The sequence below is a fragment of the Bombina bombina genome, chromosome 6, assembly GCF_027579735.1.
Source record: "Bombina bombina isolate aBomBom1 chromosome 6, aBomBom1.pri, whole genome shotgun sequence".
Lineage (NCBI taxonomy): Eukaryota > Metazoa > Chordata > Amphibia > Anura > Bombinatoridae > Bombina > Bombina bombina.
Window position 1 is genome coordinate 556,565,430 of NC_069504.1, and position 17,389 is coordinate 556,582,818.

General features: G+C 44.0%; 1 protein-coding gene across 1 annotated transcript in view; it reads right to left on the reverse strand.

The window, feature by feature from the left end:
• DNAAF4 (dynein axonemal assembly factor 4) overlaps positions 1-17,389 on the reverse strand; it is a 173,917-nt gene that overhangs the window by 64,821 nt on the left and 91,707 nt on the right. The window lies entirely within an intron of this gene.

Genomic DNA, 17,389 nt, shown 5'->3' on the forward strand with positions numbered 1-17,389 from the left:
CTCCTAGGCTCCGCCCACCCCAGTCATTCTCTTTGCCAAGAGTTTTTTGGTGTTTAAATGTAGTTTTATTCTTCTATCAAGTGTTTGTTATTTTAAAATAGTGCTGGTATGTACTATTTACTCTGAAACAGAAAAGGATGAAGATTTCTGTTTGTAAGAGGAAGATGATTTTAGCAGACAGTAACTAAAATCGATTGCTGTTTCCATACAGGACTGTTGAGATGAAGTAACTTCAGTTGGGGAAACAGTAAGCAGACTTTTTTGCTTAAGGTATGACTAGCCATATTTCTAACAAGACCATGTAATGCTGGAAGGCTGTCATTTCCCCTCATGGGGACCGGTAAGCCATTTTCTTAGTTAAACATAAAAGAATAAAGGGCTTCAAAAAGGGCTTAAAAACTGGTAGACATTTTTCTGGGCTAAAACTATTGCTTTACTAGGCATATTATGCAGATTCTAACTAATTATTGGTATTATAATCTTGGGGAAATTTGGTGTGCGATACTTTTAATGCTTTAAGACACTGTGGTGAAATGTTGGTGAATTTTGAACAATTCCTTCATACTTTTTCACATATTCAGTAATAAAGTGTTTTCAGTTTGAAATTTAAAGTGACAGTAACAGTTTTATTTTAAAACGTTTTTTGTGCTTTGTTGACAAGTTTAAGCCTGTTTAACATGTCTGTACCATCAGATAAGCTATGTTCTATATGTATGAAAGCCAATGTGTCTCCCCATTTAAATTTATGTGATAATTGTGCCATAGTGTCCAAACAAAGTAAGGACAGTAATGCCACAGATAATGATATTGCCCAAGATGATTCCTCAAATGAGGGGAGTAAACATGATACTACATCATCCCCTACTGTGTCTACACCAGTTATGCCCACACAGGAGGCCCCTAGTACATCTAGTGCGCCAATACTTATTACCATGCAACAATTAACGGCTGTAATGGATAACTCCATAGCAAATCTTTTATCCAAAATGCCTACTTATCAGAGAAAGCGCGATTGCTCTGTTTTAAACACTGAAGAGCAAGAGGACGCTGATAATAACTGTTCTGACATACCCTCACACCAATCTCAAGGGGCCATGAGGGAGGTTTTGTCTGATGGAGAAATTTCAGATTCAGGAAAAAATTCTCATCAAGCTGAACCTGATGTTGTGACATTTAAATTTAAATTAGAACATCTCCGCGCACTGCTTAAGGAGGTGTTATCTACTCTGGATGATTGTGACAATTTGGTCATTCCAGAGAAATTATGTAAGATGGACAAGTTCCTAGAGGTTCCGGTGCCCCCCGACGCTTTTCCTATACCCAAGCGGGTGGCGGACATAGTAAATAAAGAGTGGGAAAGGCCCGGCATACCTTTTGTTCCCCCCCCTATATTTAAGAAATTATTTCCTATAGTCGACCCCAGAAAGGACTTATGGCAGACAGTCCCCAAGGTCGAGGGGGCGGTTTCTACTCTAAACAAACGCACTACTATTCCTATCGAAGATAGTTGTGCTTTCAAAGATCCTATGGATAAGAAATTAGAGGGTTTGCTTAAAAAGATTTTTGTACAGCAAGGTTACCTTCTACAACCAATTTCATGCATTGCTCCTGTCACTACGGCAGCGTGTTTCTGGTTCGAGGAACTAGAAAAATCGCTCAGTAAAGAATCTTCGTATGAGGAGGTTATGGACAGAGTTCAAGCACTTAAATTGGCTAACTCTTTTGTTTTAGATGCCGCTTTGCAATTAGCTAGATTAGCGGCGAAAAATTCAGGGTTTGCTGTCGTGGCGCGCAGAGCGTTTTGGCTAAAGTCTTGGTCAGCGGATGTGTCTTCCAAGACAAAATTGCTTAACATTCCTTTCAAAGGTAAAACATTATTTGGACCTGATTTGAAAGAGATTATTTCAGACATCACTGGGGGAAAGGGCCACGCCCTCCCACAGGATAGGTCTTTTAAGGCTAAAAATAAGCCTAATTTTCGTCCCTTTCGCAGAAACGGACCAGTCTCTAATTCTGTATCCTCTAAGCAAGAGGGTAATACTTCACAACCCAAACCAGCCTGGAAACCAATGCAAGGCTGGAACAAGGGTAAGCAGGCCAAGAAGCCTACCACTGCTACCAAAACAGCATGAAGGGATAGCCCCCGATCCGGGACCGGATCTAGTGGGGGGCAGACTTTCTCTCTTTGCTCAGGCTTGGGCAAGAGATGTTCAGGATCCTTGGGCGCTAGAAATAGTTTCTCAAGGTTATCTCCTGGAATTCAAGGAACTACCCCCAAGGGGAAGGTTCCACAGGTCTCAATTATCTTCAAACCAAATAAAGAGACAGGCATTCTTACATTGTGTAGAAGACCTGTTAAAGATGGGAGTGATACATCCAGTTCCAATAAGAGAACAAGGAATGGGATTTTATTCCAATCTGTTCATAGTTCCCAAAAAAGAGGGAACATTCAGACCAATTTTGGATCTAAAGATCCTAAACAAATTTCTCAGGGTACCATCGTTCAAAATGGAAACTATTCAAACGATCCTACCTACTATCCAGGAAAATCAATTTATGACTACCGTGGATTTAAAGGATGCGTACCTACATATTCCTATCCACAAGGAACATCATCAGTTCCTAAGGTTCGCTTTTCTGGACAAGCATTACCAGTTTGTGGCACTTCCATTCGGATTAGCCACTGCTCCAAGGATTTTCACAAAGGTACTAGGGTCCCTTCTAGCGGTTCTAAGACCAAGGGGCATTGCAGTAGTACCTTACTTGGACGACATCCTGATTCAAGCGTCGTCCCTGTCAAAAGCAAAGGCTCATACAGACATCGTCCTAGCCTTTCTCAGATCTCACGGATGGAAGGTGAACAAAGAAAAAAGTTCTCTGTCTCCGTCAACAAGAGTTCCCTTCTTGGGAACAATAATAGATTCCTTAGAAATGAGGATTTTTCTGACAGAGGTCAGAAAATCAAAACTTCTAAGCTCTTGTCAAGTACTTCATTCTGTTCCTCGTCCTTCCATAGCGCAGTGCATGGAAGTAATAGGATTGATGGTTGCAACAATGGACATAGTTCCTTTTGCACAAATTCATCTAAGACCATTACAACTGTGCATGCTCAGACAGTGGAATGGGGATTATACAGACTTGTCTCCGACGATTCAAGTAGATCAAAAGACCAGAGATTCACTCCGTTGGTGGCTGACCCTGGACAATCTGTCACAGGGAATGAGCTTCCGCAGACCAGAGTGGGTCATTGTCACGACGGACGCCAGCCTAGTGGGCTGGGGCGCAGTCTGGGAATCCCTGAAAGCTCAGGGTCTATGGTCTCGGGAAGAGTCTCTTCTCCCGATAAACATTCTGGAACTGAGAGCGATATTCAATGCTCTCAGAGCTTGGCCTCAACTAGCAAAGGCCAAATTCATAAGGTTTCAGTCAGACAACATGACGACCGTTGCATATATCAATCATCAGGGGGGAACAAGGAGTTCCCTGGCGATGAAAGAAGTGACCAAGATAATTCAATGGGCGGAGGATCACTCCTGCCACTTGTCTGCGATCCACATCCCAGGAGTGGAAAATTGGGAAGCGGATTTTCTGAGTCGTCAGACATTCCATCCGGGGGAGTGGGAACTCCATCCGGAAATCTTTGCCCAAATAACTCAATTATGGGGCATTCCAGACATGGATCTGATGGCGTCTCGTCAGAACTTCAAGGTTCCTTGCTACGGGTCCAGATCCAGGGATCCCAAGGCGACCCTAGTAGATGCACTAGTAGCACCTTGGACCTTCAACCTAGCTTATGTATTCCCACCGTTTCCTCTCATCCCCAGGCTGGTAGCCAGGATCAATCAGAAGAGGGCCTCGGTGATCTTGATAGCTCCTGCGTGGCCACGCAGGACTTGGTATGCAGACCTGGTGAATATGTCATCGGCTCCACCATGGAAGCTACCTTTGAGACAGGACCTTCTTGTTCAGGGTCCATTCGAACATCCGAATCTGGTTTCCCTCCAACTGACGGCTTGGAGATTGAACGCTTGATTTTATCAAAGCGTGGGTTTTCAGATTCTGTAATAGATACTCTGATTCAGGCTAGAAAGCCTGTAACTAGAAAAATTTACCATAAAATATGGAAAAAATATATCTGTTGGTGTGAATCTAAAGGATTCCCATGGAACAAGATAAAAATTCCTAAGATTCTATCCTTTCTACAAGAAGGTTTGGAAAAAGGATTATCTGCAAGTTCTCTGAAGGGACAGATCTCTGCTTTATCTGTTTTACTTCACAAAAGACTGGCAGCTGTGCCAGATGTTCAAGCATTTGTTCAGGCTCTGGTTAGGATCAAGCCTGTTTACAGACCTTTGACTCCTCCCTGGAGTCTAAATCTAGTTCTTTCAGTTCTTCAAGGGGTTCCGTTTGAACCCTTACATTCCGTAGATATTAAGTTATTATCTTGGAAAGTTTTGTTTTTGGTTGCAATTTCTTCTGCTAGAAGAGTTTCAGAGTTATCTGCTCTGCAGTGTTCTCCGCCCTATCTGGTGTTCCATGCAGATAAGGTGGTTTTGCGTACTAAGCCTGGTTTTCTTCCGAAAGTTGTTTCCAACAAAAATATTAACCAGGAGATAGTTGTACCTTCTTTGTGTCCGAATCCAGTTTCAAAGAAGGAACGTTTGTTACACAATTTGGACGTAGTCCGTGCTCTAAAATTCTATTTAGAGGCTACTAAAGATTTCAGACAAACATCTTCCTTGTTTGTTGTTTATTCTGGTAAAAGGAGAGGTCAAAAAGCGACTTCTACCTCTCTTTCCTTTTGGCTTAAAAGCATTATCCGATTGGCTTATGAGACTGCCGGACGGCAGCCTCCTGAAAGAATCACAGCTCACTCCACTAGGGCTGTGGCTTCCACATGGGCCTTCAAGAACGAGGCTTCTGTTGACCAGATATGTAAGGCAGCGACTTGGTCTTCACTGCACACTTTTGCCAAATTTTACAAATTTGATACTTTTGCTTCTTCGGAGGCTATTTTTGGGAAAAAGGTTTTGCAAGCCGTGGTGCCTTCCATTTAGGTGACCTGATTTGCTCTCTCCCTTCATCCGTGTCCTAAAGCTTTGGTATTGGTTCCCACAAGTAAGGATGACGCCGTGGACCGGACACACCAATGTTGGAGAAAACAGAATTTATGCTTACCTGATAAATTACTTTCTCCAACGGTGTGTCCGGTCCACGGCCCGCCCTGGTTTTTTAATCAGGTCTGATGAATTATTTTCTCTAACTACAGTCACCACGGTATCATATGGTTTCTCCTATATATATTTCCTCCTGTCCGTCGGTCGAATGACTGGGGTGGGCGGAGCCTAGGAGGGATCATGTGACCAGCTTTGCTGGGACTCTTTGCCATTTCCTGTTGGGGAAGAGAATATCCCACAAGTAAGGATGACGCCGTGGACCGGACACACCGTTGGAGAAAGTAATTTATCAGGTAAGCATAAATTCTGTTTTTACCTCAGCAGGGACATTTAGGTTTCAACATGGCAGCTCCCATTTCTTTATAGGAACAAAAACACACACACACACACACACACATATGTATTTACAGACATATATACACATAAATACATATGTATACATATATAGCTAGTTGTGAGTACGGGACAATCCCGAAACGTGTCCTTTGATGGGATGTGTGTCGCACTCTATTGCTTTTGTTTTTGCTTTTAACAATTTTTGTATGCTTTGTGGCCGACCTTGGGAATACTTTTAAACATGAATAAAGTAGTGTTGTTTTGAGCCGTTCTAGTACTTCTCTTGGATGTTTGTTTGCTGGACTTTACTTTTGGGCTCTTTGACCACCCACCGAGAAAGAAAACCTTTACCCGGAAGTGCTTGTTTGGGAAAGGCACACAAGGAAAAAAAGTCTGCAGAATCGGAAAGCACAACAGTGCTGGATACCTCACGGAGATCTGATGCAATGGACTGCGGACTACCACTAGGATATTGATCATAAGTGGATTTCTCCATTCCATTTATACAAATGAACATGCTATGTGCCGTAACCGATATTAACTTTTGGCACTCCGGGTATATCTTTGATTTGAAGGTGAGCTAGTGCTGAGAAGCTTGTTTGTTGTTGTGTGAAATCTTTATTAGCCTGCAAATAGTACTTCAAAGCTAGGACAAAAAGAAGGAACAACAATTTATTTAATTAAGTTGTCCGAAGACACCACTTTAGGTAGGAAATTAAACCTAGTTCTTAAAAGTGACCTTATCCTGATGAAAAAACAGAATTTATGCTTACCTGATAAATTACTTTCTCTTGCGGTGTATCCAGTCCACGGATTCATCCTTACTTGTGGGATATTCTCATTCCCTACAGGAAGTGGCAAAGAGAGCACACAGCAAAGCTGTCCATATAGCTCCCCCTCTGGCTCCGCCCCCCAGTCATTCGACCGACGGTTAGGAGAAAAAGGAGAAACCATAGGGTTCAGTGGTGACTGTAGTTTAAACAAGAAATTTTAACCTGACTTAATTGCCAGGGCGGGCCGTGGACTGGATACACCGCAAGAGAAAGTAATTTATCAGGTAAGCATAAATTCTGTTTTCTCTTGCAAGGTGTATCCAGTCCACGGATTCATCCTTACTTGTGGGATACCAATACCAAAGCTTTAGGACACGGATGAAGGGAGGGAACAAGACGGGTAACCTAAACGGAAGGCACCACTGCTTGCAAAACCTTTCTCCCAAAAATAGCCTCCGAAGAAGCAAAAGTATCGAATTTGTAAAATTTGGCAAAAGTATGCAGTGAAGACCAAGTTGCTGCCTTACAAATCTGTTCAACAGAAGCCTCATTCTTGAAGGCCCAAGTGGAAGCCACAGCTCTGGTGGAATGAGCTGTAATTCGTTCAGGAGGCTGCTGCCCAGCAGTCTCATAAGCCAATCGGATGATGCTTTTCAACCAGAAGGAAAGAGAGGTAGCCGTCTCTTTTTAACCTCTCCTCTTACCAGAATAGACAACAAACAAAGATGATGTTTGTCTGAAATCCTTAGTTGCTTGTAAATAGAATTTCAAAGCACGAACCACTTTAAGATTGTGTAAAAGCCGTTCCTTCGTAGAAGCTGGATTCGGACACAGAGAAGGAACAATGATTTCCTGGTTAATGTTCTTATTAGAAACAACTTTAGGAAGAAAACCAGGTTTGGTACGCAAAACTACCTTATCTGCATGGAACACCAGATAGGGTGAATTACACTGCAAAGCAGACAATTCTGAAACTCTTCGAGCAGAAGATATAGCTACCAAAAACAAAACTTTCCAAGACAATAACTTAATATCTATGGAATGTAAAGGTTCAAAGGGAACCCCTTGAAGAACTGAAAGAACTAAATTTAGACTCCATGGAGGAGCCACAGGTTTATAGACAGACTTGATTCTGACTAACGCCTGTGCAAACGCTTGAACATCTGGTACTTCTGCCAGACGCTTGTGTAAAAGGATAGACAGAGCGGATATCTGCCCCTTTAAGGAACTAGCTGATAAACCTTTCTCCAATCCTTCTTCGAGAAAAGACAATATCCTTGGAATCCTAATCTTACTCCACGAGTAACCCTTGGATTCACACCAACAAAGATATTTCCGCCATATCTTATGGTAAATTTTCCTGGTGACAGGTTTTCTAGCTTGGATCAGAGTATCTATGACTGATTCAGAGAACCCACGCTTGGATAGAATTAAGCGTTCAATCTCCAAGCAGTCAGCTGCAGAGAAACTAGATTTGGATGCTTGAATGGACCCTGTACTAGAAGATCCTGCCTCATTGGCAGTGTCCATGGTGGGACAGATGACATGTCCACTAGGTCTGTATACCAAGTCCTGCGTGGCCACGCAGGCGCTATCAGAATTACCGAGGCCTTCTCCTGTTTGATTCTGGCTACCAGCCGAGGGAGAAGGGGAAACGGTGGAAAGACATAGGCCAGATTGAAGGACCAAGGCGCTACTAGAGCATCTATCAATGCCGCCTTGGGGTCCCTGGACCTGGAACCGTAAAGAGGAAGTTTGGTGTTCTGACGGGACGCCATCAGATCCAACTCTGGAATGCCCCATAGCTGAGTCAGCTGAGCAAATACCTCCGGGTGGAGTTCCCACTCCCCCGGGTGAAAAGTCTGACGACTTAGGAAATCCGCTTCCCAGTTGTCTACTCCTGGGATGTGAATTGCAGATAGATGGCAAGAGTGATCCTCCGCCCACCTGATTATCTTGGTTACTTCCTTCATCGCTAAGGAACTCTTTGTTCCTCCCTGATGATTTATGTATGCTACAGTTGTGATGTTGTCCGACTGAAATCTGATGCACTTGGCCGCCGCTAGCTGAGGCCATGCCTGGAGCGTGTTGAATATCGCTCTCAGTTCCAAAATGTTTATCGGGAGAAGAGACTCTTCCCGAGACCATAGGCCCTGAGCTTTCAGGGAGCTCCAGACCGCGCCCCAGCCTAACAGACTGGCGTCGGTCGTTACAATGATCCACTCCGGTCTGCGGAAGTACATTTTCTGTGACAGGTGATCCTGAGACAACCACCAGAGAAGAGAATTTCTGGTTTTCTGGTCCAGTTGGATTTAAGGAGACAAATCTGCATAATCTCCATTCCACTGTTTGAGCATGCACAATTGCAGTGGCCTGAGATGAATTCAAGCAAAAGGGACTACGTCCATTGCTGCTACCATTAATCCGATTACCTCCATGCACTGAGCTACAGATGGCCGAGGAATGGAATGAAGAACTCGGCAAGTACCTAGAAGCTTTAACCTTCTGACCTCCGTCAGAAATATTTTCATTTCTACCGAGTCTATTAATGTTCCCAGGAAGGGAACCCTTGTGAGCGGGGACAGAGAACTTTTTTCGGTGTTCACCTTCCACCCGTGAGACCTTAGAAAGGCCAGAACAATATCCGTATGAGCCTTGGCTCTGGGAAAAGACGATGCCTGTATTAAGATGTCGTCCAGATAGGGTGCTACTGCAATGCCCCGCGGTCTCAGTACCGCTAGAAGGGACCCTAGCACCTTTGTGAAAATTCTGGGAGCAGTGGCCAACCCGAAGGGAAGGGCCACGAAATGCTAATGCTTGTCCAGAAAGGCGAACCTTAGGAACTGATGGTGATCTTTGTGGATAGGAATATAAAGGTATGCATCCTTTAGATCCACGGTAGTCATATATTGACCTTCCTGGATCATCTGTAAGATTGTCCGAATGGTTTCCATCTTGAAAGATGGAACTCTGAGGAATTTGTTTAGAATTTTTAGATCCAGGATTGGTCTGAAAGTTCCTTCTTTTTTGGGAACCACAAAAAGGTTTGAGTAAAAACCCAGTCCTTGTTCTGTAATTGGAACTGGATATATCACTCCCATCTTGAGTAGATCTTCTACACAGCGTAAGAACGCCTCTTTCTTTGTCTGGTCTGTAGACAGACGAGAAATGTGGAACCTTCCCCTTGGAGGAGAGTCCTTGAATTCTAGAAGATATCCCTGAGCAACTATCTCTAATGCCCAGGGATCGGGAACATCTCTTGCCCAGGCCTGAGCAAAGAGAGAGAGTCTGCTCCCTACCAGATCCGGTCCCGGATCGGGGGCTACCCCTTCATGCTGTCTTAGTAGCAGCTGCAGGCTTCTTGGCCTGTTTACCCTTGTTCCAGCCCTGCAAAGGCTTCCAGGTTGCCTTGGGCTGTGAAGTGTTACCCTCTTGCTTTGCGGTAGCAGAGGCTGAAGCAGGACCGCTCCTGAAGTTGCGAAAGGAACGAAAATTAGCCTTGTTTTTAGCCTTAAAAGGCCTATCTTGCGGGAGGGCATGGCCCTTTCCCCTAGTGATGTCCGAAATAATCTCTTTCAACTCGGGCCCGAAAAGGGTCTTTCCCTTGAAAGGAATATTCAGTAATTTTGTTTTAGACGACACGCCGGCCGACCATGATTTAAGCCAAAGCGCTCTGCGCGCCATGATGGCAAAACCAGAATTTTTCGCCGCTAACTTAGCTAATTGCAAAGCGGCATCTGTGATAAAAGAATTAGCCAGCTTTAGAGCCTTAATTCTATCCATAATTTCGTCATATGAGGTCTCCGTCTGGAGCGACTCCTCCAGCGACTCAAACCAGAAAGCTGCTGCAGTAGTTACAGAAATAATGCAAGCAATAGGTTGGAGAAGGAAACCTTGTTGAACAAATATTTTCTTTAGTAAACCACCTAATTTTTTATTCATAGGATCTTTGAAAGCACAACTGTCTTCAATTGGTATGGTTGTGCGCTTGGCTAGTGTTGAAACTGCCCACTCTACCTTAGGGACCGTCTGCCACGCGTCCCGCCTGGGATCAGTTATGGGGAACATTTTCTTAAAGATAGGTGGGGGAACAAAAGGTACACCTGGTCTTTCCCACTCCCTAGCAACAATATCCGCCACCCTCTTAGGGATCGGAAACGCATCAGTGTATACAGGGACTTCTAGATATTTGTCCATTTTACACAATTTCTCTGGGACCACCATAGGGTCTCAATCATCCAGAGTTGATAAGATCTCCCTAAGCAGTACGCGGAGGTGTTCCCATTTAAATTTAAATGCTAGTGAATCTGATTCTGCCCGCTGAGAAACTTTTCCTGAATCAGAAATTTCTCCCTCAGACATAACATCCCTCGCCCCTATTTCAGAGTGTTGTGAGGGTACATCAGATAAGCCTCCCAAAGCTTCCGACTGCTCCTCATCTGTTCTCAAAACAGAGCTATCGCGCTTTTTAGGGAAAACTGGCAGTTTGGATAGAAAGGCCGCAAGGGAATTATCCATGACTGCCGCCAGTTGTTGCAATGTAATAGGTGCTAATGCACTAGAGGTACTAGGTATCGCTTGAGCGGGCGTAACTGGTGATGACACATGGGGAGAGGACGGCGGACTATCCTCATTACCTTCAGTCAAAGAATCATCTAGGGCTATATTTTTAAGTGACACAATATGATCTTTAAAGTGTATAGACACATTAGTGCACTTGGGACACATTTTGAGTGGGGGTTCCACCATGGCTTCTGAACACATAGAGCAAGGTTTTTCCTTAGTGTCAGACATGTTTAACAGATTGGTATTATACACAAGCAGGCTTGGAAAAACACTTTATGTAATAAAAAATGCAATTTGCAATAAATGGTACTGTGCCTTTAAGATAATAAAAACGCACACAATTTTACAAAACGGTGAAAAATGAACCAAATCTCTTGAAATTTTTACAGTATGTGGCTAATGCTTCAATATGATTGCACAGCAAGTTTCAGCCTGATTAACCCTTTAATGCCCAAACCGGAGCCGCCTAAAGCAAACAACCGGTTAATAAACTACAGCACCTTGCCACAGCAGCCTGCTGTGGCTCTACCTTCCCTTAAGGATTGAATTTGAGAAAATAAAGCCTCCTGAAGTCCTCAAGCAGTCTCTGGACCCATGTGAAGCAGCATGCAGGGAAATCTTGTCAGAATAAACTGCGCAACTGAGGTGCTAAATTAGGCCCCTCCCACTCCACAGCTGTGGGGCCTTCAGAACACAATTTAGGTGACTAAAAATATTGCCATGTGGAATAAAACCCCAATAAACACATCAAAAGTGCTTAAAAGTGTCAATAAAGAGTATTTTTCTAAACAAAATAATCGATTGCCCTGTTAAAGTGATAACCAGTCTATTAAGCCCACTTAAATAAGCCTCTAGTTCTATACTAAGTTTCAGAACATGGCTTACCCTTCCCACATGGGGAATCTTGTCAGTCTTCTAGCATTATCTTGTCTTGACTAGAAAAAAGATGACTGAAACATACCTCAAAGCAGTTAAGCCTGCAAACTGTTCCCCCCAACTGAAGTTTTCTGGTACTCCTCAGTCCTGTGTGGGAACAGCAATGGATTTTAGTTACAACATGCTAAAATCATTTTCCTCTCAGCAGAATTCTTCATCATATTTCTGCCAGAGAGTAAATAGCACAAACCGGTACTATTTAAAAATAACAAACTTTTGATTGAAGATATAAAAACTACAAATCTAACACCACATTCACTTTACCCTCCCGTGGAGATGCTACTTGTTAGAGCGGCAAAGAGAATGACTGGGGGGCGGAGCCAGAGGGGGAGCTATATGGACAGCTTTGCTGTGTGCTCTCTTTGCCACTTCCTGTAGGGAATGAGAATATCCCACAAGTAAGGATGAATCCGTGGACTGGATACACCTTGCAAGAGAAATAAGAATCTTTATTTGTAAAAGCAGGAATGTAAGCTTAGGAGCCGGCTCATTTTCGGATCAACACCCTTGGTAGCGCTTGCTGATTGGTGGCTACATTTAGCCACCAATCAGCAAGCGCTACCCAGGTCCTAAGTTTATTAAGATATAATGCGCGGAAGATCAGAGCACACTAAAAAAAAAAAAAATTATAAAAACAGATGGAATGCGCTTATAAATAGCGTGATTTAAAAATATTAAAAATCACGCCAAAACTACAAAAGAACGCAATGCACGCAATCTTAACAAGCCCACGTGTGCAAACCAACAATACAGGCAAGCCGATGTGCACAAACACACAGAGCTGAAGCATTAACACAATATAAAAGAATACATGCGCCAAAAAAAAAGAAAGGGAGGGAGGGGGGCGGAGCGCAGCCGTGCAGGAACATGGCCGCACTTTGACACAGCTCCGTTACACATTCCCACTCACTGGCTCTAACATGGTGATCTAAGGGGCAGATGAGGGTCTAAATTACGATTATATCACCTCTAACCGAAGGGCACATAGTCCAAGTTGTTGCCGCACCCTAGACATACTTCAAAGAGAAGAGAGACTCCTCCGCAATACTGGCCTGCTTCGGCGATTCTCCGCCTGGTGATCTCAGACCGGGGGACCTCGCGACCTACCTGCCTGAGTGGATCTGCCGCATCGAGGTGCCCGGAGTAACGGAGATAGGCCCGGGGCAGAACAATTGAACGGATCCCCGCGAACAGCCGCACGCCCGCACATTACCCACGTGGCGCCTCTCCTAACCGACCAACGGCAGCCTGCGCTCATTCACCCGGCAGTGAACATCCTCACCAGGCCCATCCGCACACAGGTATAAAGTCGCATAAGGCCTCTAACGCCACACCAGTATAGCTGTGCCTTCATGACCCGGGCCCATAGTTCGTATCTCGGCAATTAGGAGGAGGGATCCTTTAGGCCTGCACACCATCCCATTGCCACGATAAACACAGGCCAAGTTAGTGGTCACGGAGGGTCCCGGACTGCCCTGTAATCGCCCCGCACAGATGCTTCACCACCTGACAGTCCAAATCCCAATACATGCCACAGAAAGTAACGGGATAGCCCACTATACTAATGGCGTCTAGGCAGAAGCTGAAAGCAGACAAAAAGGCCTCCATCCCTGCCACTGCTACTATGTCCTCATTCTTCCATAAACAGGATAATGAAGCACCTGATACTGCTAAGGAACTCCTGATGGCTGATACACCCATACTACAAGATCAGGACCCTGCTTCACACTCACAGCAGCTCAATTTGATACAGCAGACTATCTCACAGCTCCCCTCAAAATCCGACCTTGCAGATCTAAAATCTTTCATTAAAACGGAGATGTCTTCCTTGAAAAAGAACATTGGAGAACTTGGGGCTAGAATAGAATGTCTGGAAGAGGGTCAAGACACCTTAGATACCATGATGTCCAATGCTAACCACCAAATGATCAGACAGGACCCCACGTTGCAAGCACTCCAACTTAAAATAGAAGACCTCGACAACAGAGGTCGCAGAAGTAATCTGAGGATAAGAGGAGTCCCTGAAGAAGCAACTCAGGACTGCCTTGTCTCCTACCTGCTACAATTATTTGAATACATTGCCCCAGCCCTTAAACTTACTGAAATATCAATGGAACGCGCACATAGAGCGCTGAGACCAGTCCCAAAACCGCCTAATCCTCCTAGGGACATTATTGTTAAATTTGCTCATTACTTAGAAAAGGAGGAGATTTGGAGACAAGTACGCCTGCAGAAGGAGATCAAGTTCCAGACTTATAGTATCCAAATATTCCAGGATATTAGCCCAGCAACAATTGAAAGAAGAAGAGGAATACGATATATTACCCAAGTCCTACAAGAAAGGCGAGTGAAATATAGATGGGGGTTCCCATTCAGCCTCATAGTCCAGCATGATGGAAAAACACACGTCTACAAAGATACCGAAGACTTGGATGCTTTTTCAAAAGGTCTCAACATTCAATTCCCTCAACCGAACCCTAAAGATTCAGATCCACCCTCCACAAGCAGCCAAGCAGACCCCAAGCCGCAAAGACCACAGTGGTCCCAAGCCATCAAAAAGAAAAAACTGGACCCACTTTCATCCTAGGTTCCCTTCATCAGCCGCGCCCACGGGCGCCTGACTGCTATGCAGAAATGCAAGCACAGAAGACACAGAATCTCTCTCTCAGGACATGATAAGTATAATATGGCACAGTGGTACGCTCTAGTGGGGGGTTGGGATCTGGGATAGATGCTGGACTGGCTTGAAATGTTGTTCACTTATTTTGTAACTGCTATGTTTTTTTTATTGCTCTTAAAAAAGGTTTTGACTTCACTCCTTCCCCCTCCCCTTCTTCCTCCCCCCCCCTCCCATGCCTCTCCTTCCTAGCTACCTGCCTACTACCTACAAAACCTTCCCACGGCATGTGAATTGCAATTGTTATGACATCTTCTTATGCATTGAAATGTGGGGTTACTGTATTGTAAGAGATACTTGCTGGAGGGTGGTTATTGTACAATGTTGAACCGTAACTGTCAAAGAATTTGTTTTAAATGCATTCCCTTCCATCCCCTACAAATATAGGTTACTAACTCTCCTCACGCCAGCCCTCAAAACTAAGCACTAGCTAGATTCGATACGAGCCCATGCCCCTCCCCCCAAGTTTTACAACCAGAGGAAAATTCATCTTCCACCTTTATGTCCCGGCCCCCCAGGGCCTGTAACCAGACTTGCTAAAATCGCACTAATATAACCTGAGAGTCTAAGCGGTCCGCCCCCTTTTCTTGAACCCTGCCACCCAAGGCACGATCATATAACTACCTTTATACACGGACCGCTATATCTGTAGGCGACCTAGCCCGTAGACCCTAGGGTAACTCCTCTCATCTACCCTTTGAATTAAACCCTCTCCTAAAGTTTGCCCCCAATCACCCAAAATTCTTTTCGATGAGTCAAGTGTCAGTTGGGATGTGACACCCCCTATCCCTTAACTCATGTTATTGATGGTTCTCTCAATAACTCTTGTTCTTTTGTTAAATGTTTTTCGTTTTCAGAGATTGTATGTTTTGTTTAAAGCTACCTCAAAACTGCATGGCCAGTTGTTTAGGCCGTGCTTGGGCCCCCCCGGTCCGTCCCGCGCACAGATACTCATTTCCATAAAACAACAAATAGAAACCCTACTAGTCACACATTATACAACTCCACCCCAGAACATAGATAATGGCTAACCTAAAGACTAGACCCCATGCTAGCAATGACATAGCTATATACTCTATCAATGCAAAAGGCCTGAACATACCCTCTAAGAGGTCGACAGCCTCTAAAGACTTCCACAGACTTAGAGCAGATCTTGTGTTTCTACAGGAAACCCATTTCCGCAAAGGGAAAGAACCCTCCACCTTCACACGCACCTTTGGCAGATGCTTCTGGGCATCACATTGTAGTAACAAGAAAAATGGGGTGGGGATCTTACTTAGGAAAAATATACCCTTCACGTCAATACAAACGATAAGAGATAGAGAGGGCAGATACCTTCTTCTAACTGGCCTGTTATATGGGAGACCTATCACACTGGTCTCAGTATATGCCCCCAACACCGCACAACACTCCTTCATGAAAAAAATCAAAAACCTAGTTTTAGATCACCAGAAGGACACACTCATAATATGTGGAGACCTGAACACTGCGCTCAACCCTAAGTTAGACTGCTCAACACTTCACTCCTCCACACCATTATCGAGGATCTCCAAAGTTAAATCACATTTAGAGAAAATTGTGGCCCAAGATGTGTGGCGGACCTTACACCCGCAGACTAAAGATTATACCTACTTCTCATATCCACATGGTGTTTACACCAGAATTGACTATGTGTTTGCGGATGTGGGGGGCTTATCTCTATTCAATTCGGCCTCGATATCCCCAATCACATGGTCCGACCACGCCTCCATAGTATGCTCAATGACATGGCCTTCTAAACCCATAAGAGACTTCCTCTGGAGACTCGACGAACACTTACTGACAGAACCGGGGGTGATCTCCAAACTGACAGAATCCCTCTCAGAGTACTTCACACATAACTCCCAACCTGAGACTCACGCCCATACTCTCTGGGAGGCACATAAGAGCGTTATAAGGGGGAATTTGATAGCCCTTAAGGCACACATGAATAAATCCAAGAGAGAATACACAAACTCCCTGATATCACAAATACTTCAGGGTTTTAAAAGAACTTCGATCAGTGCTAACTGTCCCATTAACTGATCTGTTTAATCAGTCACTATTAACAGGAGCTGTCCCAGATGATTGGAGAATAGCAAATGTAATACCCCTTCATAAAAAGGGCAGTAGAGAAGAATCTGGCAACTACAGGCCAGTTAGTTTAACTTCAGTAGTAGGGAAATTAATGGAAAGCCTCTTAAAAGAAAGAATTATGACTTACATAAAGACAAACAATTTAGAGGACCAAAATCAGCATGGTTTTACTTCAGGGAGATCATGTCAGACTAATCTAATTGACTTCTTTGATTATGTAACAAAAGTATTAGACAAGGGAGGAGCAGTTGATGTAGCATATCTAGATTTCAGCAAAGCATTTGACACCGTCCCACACAATAAACTTATTCACAAACTATATCTCCTTGGTCTAGATTCAAAAATTGTGAACTGGGTGGAATGCTGGCTTAAGGACAGAAAACAAAGTGTCTTAGTAAATGGAGTTCATTCAGCAGAGGGGGCTGTTACTAGTGGTGTTCCTCAGGGGTCAGTTCTGGGGCCTGTTTTGTTTAACATATTTATCTGCGATATCAGCAAAGGGCTACAGGGGAAAGTATGTCTCTTTGCAGATGATACAAAAATTTGCAACAGAGTGGATGTTCCAGGGGGGGTAGACAAAATGAGAAGTGATATACAACAATTGGAGGATTGGACAAATGACTGGGGTCTAAAGTTTAACACAGCAAAGTGTAAAATAATGCATTTAGGGAAGAAAAATCCAAATGTTAATTACAGACTCAATGACACTTTACTGACTGTTACAGACGAGGAACAGGACTTGGGAATTATTATTTCAGATGATTTAAAACTTAGTAAACAATGTAGTAATGCAGCGAGTAAGGCTAGCA